The sequence below is a fragment of the Salmo salar genome, chromosome 28 (genome assembly GCF_965601325.2).
Source record: "Salmo salar chromosome 28, fSalSal1, whole genome shotgun sequence".
In the NCBI taxonomy this organism is placed as follows: Eukaryota; Metazoa; Chordata; class Actinopteri; order Salmoniformes; family Salmonidae; genus Salmo; species Salmo salar.
Window position 1 is genome coordinate 3,915,877 of NC_138318.1, and position 9,145 is coordinate 3,925,021.

Below are 9,145 nucleotides of genomic sequence, written 5' to 3' on the forward strand. Positions count from 1 at the left end.
CCCTACTTTAAGAACCCCTGGTCTAGCTCTGGTCAAGCTGGTTTGCAAAACCACGCCCATTATTATCATATTTCTCAGCATGCTCTACTGCAGTTTGATTTTGAATAATTATTTGTTTCAATATCTGTGTTTTTGCATGCATGCGTACATGTACATACATTGAGAAAGTATTTGTACTTGAGAAAGTATTTATACCTTATTCCACATTGTTGTGTTACAGCCTGTATTCCAAATTCTAAATTGTTTTTTCCTCTCCCATCTACACACAAATCTCCATAATGGCAAAGTGAAAATTTGTAAAAAATGAAATACAGAAATATCTAATTCACATAAGTATTCATACCCCTGAGTCAATACTTTGTAGAAGCACCTTACAGCTGTGAGTCTTTCTGGGTATGTCTCTAAGAGCTTTCCACACCTGGAAACATTTGCCCATTACTATTTTCAATATTCTTCAAACTCTGTCAATTTGGTTGTTGATCATTGCTAGACAATCATTTTCAGGTCTTCAAGTAGATTTAAGTAAAAACTGTAACTCTGCCACTCTGGAACGTTCCTTATCTTCTTGGTAAGCAACTCCAGTGCAGATTTGGCCTTGTGTTTTAGGTTATTGTCCTGCTGAAAGGTGAATTCATCTCCCAGTGTCTGGTGGAAGACAGACTGAATCTAGGACTGAGCCTGTGCTTAGGTCCATTCTGTTTCTTTTTTTATCCTGAAAAACTCCCCAGTCAAGCATCCCCACAACATGATGCAGCCACTGCTATTCTTGAAAATATGGAGTGAAATACTTAGTAATGTGTTGTATTGGATTTGCCCCAAAAATAACACTTTGTATTCAGGACAAAAAGTGAATTGCTTTGCCATATTTTTTGTAGTATTAGTTTAGTACCTTGTTGCAATCAGGATGCATGTTGTGGAATATTTTTTATTCTGTACAGGCTTCCTTCTTTTCATTCTGTCAATTAGGTTAGCATTGTGGAGCAGTGTTGGGAAGTAACTCGTTAGGTTACAACGTTACTGTAATTAAAAGTAAATCGTTACATTACTGAGGAAAATAACTCTTTAGTTGTTACATTACTTTTGCGTGTGTTGGTCATTGTTATGTGCTGTAGAGTGCGTACACTACCTTAGAATGGCTTGCCTACTTAGTACTCACGATTGGCCTCACGGTGAAAATCCCTGACTGGTTCAGCAGAACTACAAAGGCTGTGTACAAACACATAGTTTCAACAGCTGTCCAGGTGACTGGTCTCAGACGTTCCCGCATGTGAAGAAGCCGCATATGGAGATCCTGGGCTGGCGAGGTTACATGTGGTCTGCGGTTGTGAGGCCGTTTGGACATACTGCCAAACTCTCTAAAACGAGGCGGCTTACGGTAGAGAAATGAACAATCAATTCTCTGGCAACAGCTCTGGTGGACATTCCTGCAGTCAGCATGCCAATTGCACACTCCCTCAAAGCATTACTTTATAATGTATAGTTGGACTTATTGCACTCGTTACTGAAATGGTTGTTCCAGTTTAGATGGTTTAGGTACCTATTTATTCATCTTTCTAACCCTGGCAGTCATTCTGAATGCAGATTGTGGGTGAATAAAATGTCCAATTGTTGGATATCCCCACTCAGGCTGGATTCCAATAGTAATTAGACATCACTTTGCAAGCCAGCATAATGTTACTTCAAATCAAATCACTTGATGCTGGTTTTGCTGGTGACCAACAATTCTGGTACACTTGTGACCAGTCTCCAAACACACACGCCCGCCCAAGGCTGGTCACCACGCCCACAAAACACAACAAAGGCTGGCCACCAGCAAAAACACAGCAAAGACTGGTCACCAGCGAAAACACAACAAAGGCTGGTCACCAGCGAAAACACAACAGTCTATGCTGGTCTATGCTGTTTCTTTCAGCACGGGGTGATCCCAAATTGACAGCACGCTCTTGGGGAAACAAATTGGCTGGACATTGGCAGATATTTGTTACGCTCATATCAAGCAAAGCATTGTGAAAGCTTTGCAATAGAAACAGGATACCTTGAGCTAACGTCTATGTGTTGCAGTGAAAAGCACAGTAGAACAAACACCCATGGCATGAAATGTGCTAGTTGGTTGGGAATTATTGTGCTCTTGGGAAACAACATTCGGCTGGACACCGACTGGTATTTTATTGTACTCATATTAAGTCAAGCAGCCAGCAACACTGTTGTGTAATCATCCAACAAACACTATTATCGGTCACACTTCAAAAGGCGCCATTGCATTCCAATTTCCCCCAGTGGCTATGCCTGAGGATCTCTTCTGGTTAATTGGATTCTGGTGCTTGTCTTAATGGTTAATGACTAAAAGTTAGTAAGAGAAGCAGAGTATCCACTGTCTCTGGTAGTTGGTAAAGCTCTGTGGAGGAGCTAGCAACGACAATGACCCTTGTTTACCCAATATTCATCGGACAGCAACTGAGTGAGAGAGAATGTTCCTCCTTCCCGCACAACTCGACAGAAGTTATAAACCGTTGATACTGGGTCACCTCGGGTTGTAGTCGGAAACACCGATAAGAAAAGGCCTGTAGAAAGTGTCCAAGCACCTTTACAGATTTGCTAGGTGTGTTGGTATGCAGTACTTTTGAAGGAAGAAGGAATGGGGGAGATCAGTGCCACAACTGCAGGCTCTCTCTCTCTCGCTCTCTCTCTCCTTTCTCTCGCTCTCCTTTAATCACCCCTTGCAACCCTTAAAAGCAGCCCATTAATATTATATCATGTATCATCTCCCTCCTCCCTCATCATCAGCTAAATTTGACAGAGTGTGAGTGGCTTACATAAACTTACAGCAGCATCATTGTTGAATGGGTAAGGCAGAAATGAGAGACACGGAATTCGTTTTATATACATGGGCAGGCTATGCTGAGTCACATTAGTGCCGTTTCTTGGTTGGTAGTCAGCCGTGCTTATGAAGGCATTACACATGTACAGTTAAGCAGAGAGCCCAGAGGTAGAGCAAATTCAGGTCTCAAGTGATGAGGCCATGCAGTGAGATGAATGGCCTCAATATGCTAGTGTGCTAGGCAGTCGTCAGGTATTAGGTGTATTAAAGACACATCACTCAGATCTACTCTATGGTGGTAGGCTTTGCAGCAGTTGATCTCATCTCACTGCAATATGGGTTTAGGGCAGTGTTGGGCAGCCAAGAGGTGACACCTCTAATAATCAAAGTTTTGATTGAAAATATGAAATAAAAGCCTGCACCTACTGTACACCAAGCATATGAGGGTAAGACTGCCTCCTCCTGGTATTGGGTGTTCCAATTCTAAAGTATTGATTGAAAACTAGTTGCTAGATTGTTAGAATCAGGTGTGTTACTGATTGACTGGTACAAAAGTCTGCACCCACACTGGCCCTCATAGATTGCCTATAAAGTTTGAATTCTAAGGGAAAGAGTTGACTCAGATGATAGGGAAGAGAAGCTGCAATTTCCAGACCAATTAGATTCCAATTGAGCTAGAAATGTGAAGTTTAACGACGAGTCATGCTTAAACCGGCTAATTCAATGTGTTACTCACCCTCAGCGGGCTACCTTTCAGAGAAAAACATTCTTCTATTCAGCACTCTTTGCTGTATGGTGCCAAATTGCTCACTCTCTTTAATCCATGTGCGTCAGCCCTTTGTTACCACTGGAGAGTAAGAACACTTGGTGAAGGTCACACTGCACAATGTAGCGCAAACAGTCTTAATTAATCGACAGAAGCAATCAGCTGCTTGATTGGTAAGGCCTCTGATTATGGGGGACCCATTAAAAGCCAGACAGGACAGACTGCTACTTTGGCCAGAAACTGGAGAGATTTGTGTACTATGGGACCTTTGTTGGGCAACATGGGTCTGGACCAGCAAATGGCCATATCACTTTCACACATGATGAGGTAACTGGTAAATACATGTCCCCATGGTTGTCAGTGGTTTGGAGGTATATCCTTCTCACCAAGGCTCCCTATGGATTCCTTGTTGGTTTTCTGCTTTAGAGTATGATTGTGCTTTGTTTCCCTTAAAGGAAGCAATTAATCCTCAAAATAGACATACTAACAGGTACATCATCTCCACATTATGCATTGTTCATAATGCACCAATAATAACAACTATAATACAGTTCTGCACTCATAATTACAGCTCAAACACAACACTTTACATAAGACATCAGAAACAAGCCGAGATGCTCCCACGATCCAATTTAAGGGTGAGAAAAGCAAAACATGGTTAGCTGAAAAAACAAAGCGAAACACAATAGCCCCGTGAGAGTCTACAGTGGTTACAGTGGCAAGAACAAGTATGTGAACCCTTTGGAATTACCTGGATTTCTGCATACATTTTTCATCAAATTTGATCTGATTTTCATCTAAGTCGCAACAATAGACAAACATAGCGTGCTTAAACTAATAGCACACAAATTATTGTATTTTTCTTGTCTATATTGAATACATCATTTAAACATTCACAGTGTAAGTTGGAAAAACTATGTGAACTCCTTGACCTTCATAAAGCTGGAAAGGGTTACAAAAGTATCTCTAAAAGCCTTGATGTTCATCAATCCACAGTAAGACAAAATGTCTATAAATGGAAAAAGTTCAGCACTGTTGCTACTCTCCCTAGGAATGGCGGTCCTGCAAAAGTGACTGCAAGAGCACATCACAGAATGCTCAATGAGGTTAAGAAGAATCCTAGAGTGTCAGCTAAAGATTTACAGAAATCTCTGGAACAGGCTAATATCTCTGTTGACGAGTCTACAATACGTAAAAACACTAAACAAGAATGGTGTTCATGGGAGGACACCACGAAAGAAGCCACTGCTGTCCAAAAAAACATTGCTGACCGTCTGAAGTTTTCAAAAGTGCACCTGGATGTTCCACAGCGCTACTGGCAAAATATTCTGTGGACAGATGAAACTACAGTTGATTTGTTTGGAAGGAACACACAACACTATGTGTGGAGAAAAAAAGGCTCAGCACACCAACATCAAAACCTCATCCCCAGTGTAAAGTATGGTGGAGGGAGCATCATGGTTTGGGGTTGCTTTGCTGCCTCAGGGCCTGGACAGTTTGCTATCATTGATGAAAAAATGAATTCCCAAGTTTATCAAGACATTTTGCAGGAGAATGTAAGGCTATCTGTCTGCCAATTGAAGCTCAACAGAAGTTGGGTGATGCAACAGGACAACGACACAAAAGACAGAAGTAAATCAACAACAGAATGGCTTCAACAGAAGAAAATACGCCTTCTGTAGTGGCCCAGTCAGAGTCCTGACCTCAACCCGATTGAGATGCTGTGGCATGACCTCAAGAGAGAAGTTCACACCAGACATCCCAAGAATATTGCTGAACTGAAACAGTTTTGTAAAGAGGAATGGTCCAAAATTCCTGACCGTTGTGCAGATCTGATCCGCAACTATAGAAAATGTTTGGCTGAGGTTATTGCTGCCAAAGGAGAGTCAACCAGTTATTAAATCCAAGGATTAACATACTTTTCCCACCCTGCACTGTGAATGTTTACACGGTGTGTTCAATAAAGACATGTTATTAGTTTATGCAGACTGTGTTTGTCTATTGTTGTGACCTAGATGAAGATCAGATCAAATGTTATGACCAATTTATGCAGAAATCCAGGCATTTGCAAAGGGTTCAACTACTTTTTTTTGCCACTGTATGTGATTGGCGATTAGCAGGTAGGCTAACACACACAGTGAACACACACTTAAATGAGCCCCTGCACACAGACAGACAGGCCCTGGCGGGGCCAGCGGAGAGCCGCGCTGCAAATGAAGTGCACAGTAATCAAGTCAGGCTCTGGCCCAGAACACCACTGATAACACAAGGGCCTGCAGGGAAACAGGCTAGGTGGTGGTGGTTGGAGTGGTGGGGGGTCATTCTACAGTACCACCTCCCTCCTCTCAGTGCCACAGGTTATCAGATTCTTATTAACAGTCTAATTGAATGAGCGTTTAATCGTTCACTGTTGAGCCACTGACTGCATGGACTAAGAATTATTGACATAGTGAATTGCGAGGCCAGTTTAAAAGCATGAGATGAGATGCATGCCCTTCAGCTAGTAAGCTTGGATCAAAGATGTATTTTTCCATCTCTCTGATGGAGATCTGGGGGAGATCTTACACAACTCTCCACCAGGGTAGAAGATCAGTTAGATAGAGACATAATTTAAGTAAAATGCCTTTGGCTTTGACAGCGCTATTTTTGATATTTCTGAAATGTGTGAATTAGGCAAATGTTTCCATCACAGCACTGTATTTTTTGCCTACTTAAATTCTGCTTTTAAAGGACATATTCTGTAAGTCTGGCAGGAAGTCTGTCATTCCCATTTGCTATACATGACTACTAATTCACAAGGACCCTGGCTGTCAGAGAACCCCAAACCACAACCTAAAACACAATCAATCAACAGTTGAAATAAACTCCACAAACCTTTTCTCTCTCTTCTCAAACCAAAAGTCCTATTTAAACTCGTCAATTCATGTATTATGATAATTAAGTATTTCAGCACCAAGGTGCTGTCCTCTTCATTGCAATTGTAGAGACACTGCAGCCCACTCTCCAGTCCACTCCATAACAGTCTACTGGACAAGAAGTCCTTTATCCTCTCAAGGCAACCTCTGATTCCCCTAAATCTCTAGTGCCTACAGTACTTTAATTGAATTTGTTATCAAGCTAGTCACTTCACACAGGCTTCCTCAATGACTGACACCAGAAAGACCCAAACGTCATGCATCATCCCTGTAAGAGACTGTAATTGTATTTCGTCTTTAGAGAAATGGTACAGTATATGCCGGTATTACATGCACTATTGAGACTTAAGGCCTATCCATGATTAGAAATGCCTTTAGCTCACCTCAGAATGAACGTCCTTATCTATCCAATTACACCTTGTGTCATGTCACATTCCTCTTTAAGTTCCAGATATTGCTAGCGTGATTTTCCATTCGACTGATTTCATTCCAAGATCACACGGTCTGTTGTAGTTTCACGTCATTATGTTATGGTTGTTCTACAGCCTACCAAACACTTCTGACATAACTGGAGAACGAAAGTCTGTCTACAACAAGATCCAACAAACAGACGCCCCATGCCTATACTGCTGCCCACATAGCCTAAAGGTGCCTTCCTTTCAACAGTGTACAAATGATCAATGAAACACTATCTTCGTGTATTTATTGGTATAGAATTGTCATTAATCTAGCCACCTAAATGAGTGGTCAACGGTTAAATAAACCTGCACGGTTTTGACAATTGAATTGCAAGCTATACCTTTTAGTTTATGTAATCTAAATTTGCCTAGAGCAAATTATTTGATCATCTATTCAAAATATTGTCTGAGCATCCCTCACCTACGTGGCGCTTGAAGTTGGGCGATTTCTGTGGCCAGGATCAGACGATAACTCCTTCCATTTGAGGTGGTGATGATGTTGTCAAAGCACGCGCGTCTCCTTTAAGATGCATCAGCTTTGTTCAAGAACACTGCTAATTTATGGTGTGTTCATTAGCAGCTGACGATTAATCAATATTTGACCCATGTGTTACGAAGTCTACTAACAAAAAATATGCATGGGAAATATTGTGTTTTTTTTCTGTGGTCATTTGTAGTCCAATCTGTAGGATCACGGGTATACACGGAGCGCGCAGCTTCTTTCACATTCCCAACCTTGTCTGCCTATGTGTCTCCATGCACTCACATCAGAGGCTATGGAATACTCTAGTATCACTGTATGATACATCTAATCTACTGATAATACATGGTAATAAAAAAGCCGACCCCATTCTCACACGCTCCCTTTGATCGATCTAGAGATGCCATTGCTCAAGAGGGGCAGTACACCCAAAAAAGCGCAAGGTTGCGGCGAGTCCCAATGTCCGTTGATAGTAGCCAGTGTACTTCTGTTCTCTCCTTCCACAGTTCTGTAACTGCTGCTATAATTGGAGATCAAACACTTTGTTCTCGATTGGGGTGGATTCTTGAAGCGGCAATAGGAGCTTCATATGGCTCCAACACGCAGCAGCAGCACATGTAGTCCAGCGCATAATAACCAAATATGCTGAGATCGTTCGACTTTATGATACAAGTATCAAACTTGGTACACTAATACTAGATACCTTAAGGAACATTCTAAAGATTGTAACCTTTATTTAACTAGGCAAGTCAGTTAAGAACAATATCTTGTTTACAATGATGATTTCTTAAAATGGACACAAAACAGAATATCATATTAAATATCATTGCAATGATAGACTTCATGGAACACCCATATACTTTTTTGAGTGTTTACATGTAAACTATTGGAACTAGCCGTTTAATGTGTTTTTAAAACAGTAAGTTTGCACACGTTTTCATCACTTTTCTACTAAAATGTTAAAGGATAAGTATATATGGCATCTTTGGGCCATTTTATTATTTATGGAGATATGGCCATGTGAACTATGTCCAATACGCCCCAAGTAGCTGGTTGGTGGCTGTACAAAAGCCCTCAGAGTGGAGCAGCATACTACTAAGATGAACTTGATCAACCAAGTTGATTTTACCCATTGTCTCTCTCTCAATACAACACACTTGTCACTAATTATCAGAACTGCCTGGTAATTGGTTGATTATGTAACTGGAAACACTTATCCTGTTAGGGCTAGGGGGCAGTATTTACATGGCCGGATAAAAAACGTACCCGATTTAATCTGGTTATTACTACTGCCCAGAAACTAGAATATGCAAATAATTATTGGCTTTGGATAGAAAACACCCTAAAGTTTCTAAAACTGTTTGAATGGTGTCTGTGAGTATAACAGAACTCATATGGCAGGCAAAAACCTGAGAAGATTCTGTACAGGAAGTACCCTCTCCGACCATTCCTTGGGCTTCTTGGCTCCGTTTATTGAAAACTTAGGATCTTTGCTGTAACGTGACACTTCCTACGGCTCCCATAGGCTCTCAGAACCCGGGAAAAAGCTGAATGATGTAATTCCAGCCCCTGGCTGAAAAACATTAGCGCCTTTGGTAAGTGGTCTATCAGAGGACCATCAGACTGAGGCGCATGCACGGGGCGACACCATATTTTTATTTTCTCTCTCTTTGTACTAAAACACGATTTCCCGGTCGGAATATTATC

At 41.3% G+C, this 9,145-nt stretch overlaps 1 protein-coding gene across 1 annotated transcript in view; it reads right to left on the reverse strand.

The window, feature by feature from the left end:
• LOC106589293 (TANK-binding kinase 1-binding protein 1) overlaps window positions 1-8,061 on the reverse strand; it is a 110,899-nt gene extending 102,838 nt beyond the window's left edge. The window contains exon 1 of the mRNA XM_014179075.3: window positions 7,379-8,061. The gene's annotated coding sequence lies outside the window, so the exon portion shown is untranslated. The remainder of the gene's footprint in view (window positions 1-7,378) is intronic.
• Between the last annotated feature and the right edge of the window lie 1,084 nt (window positions 8,062-9,145).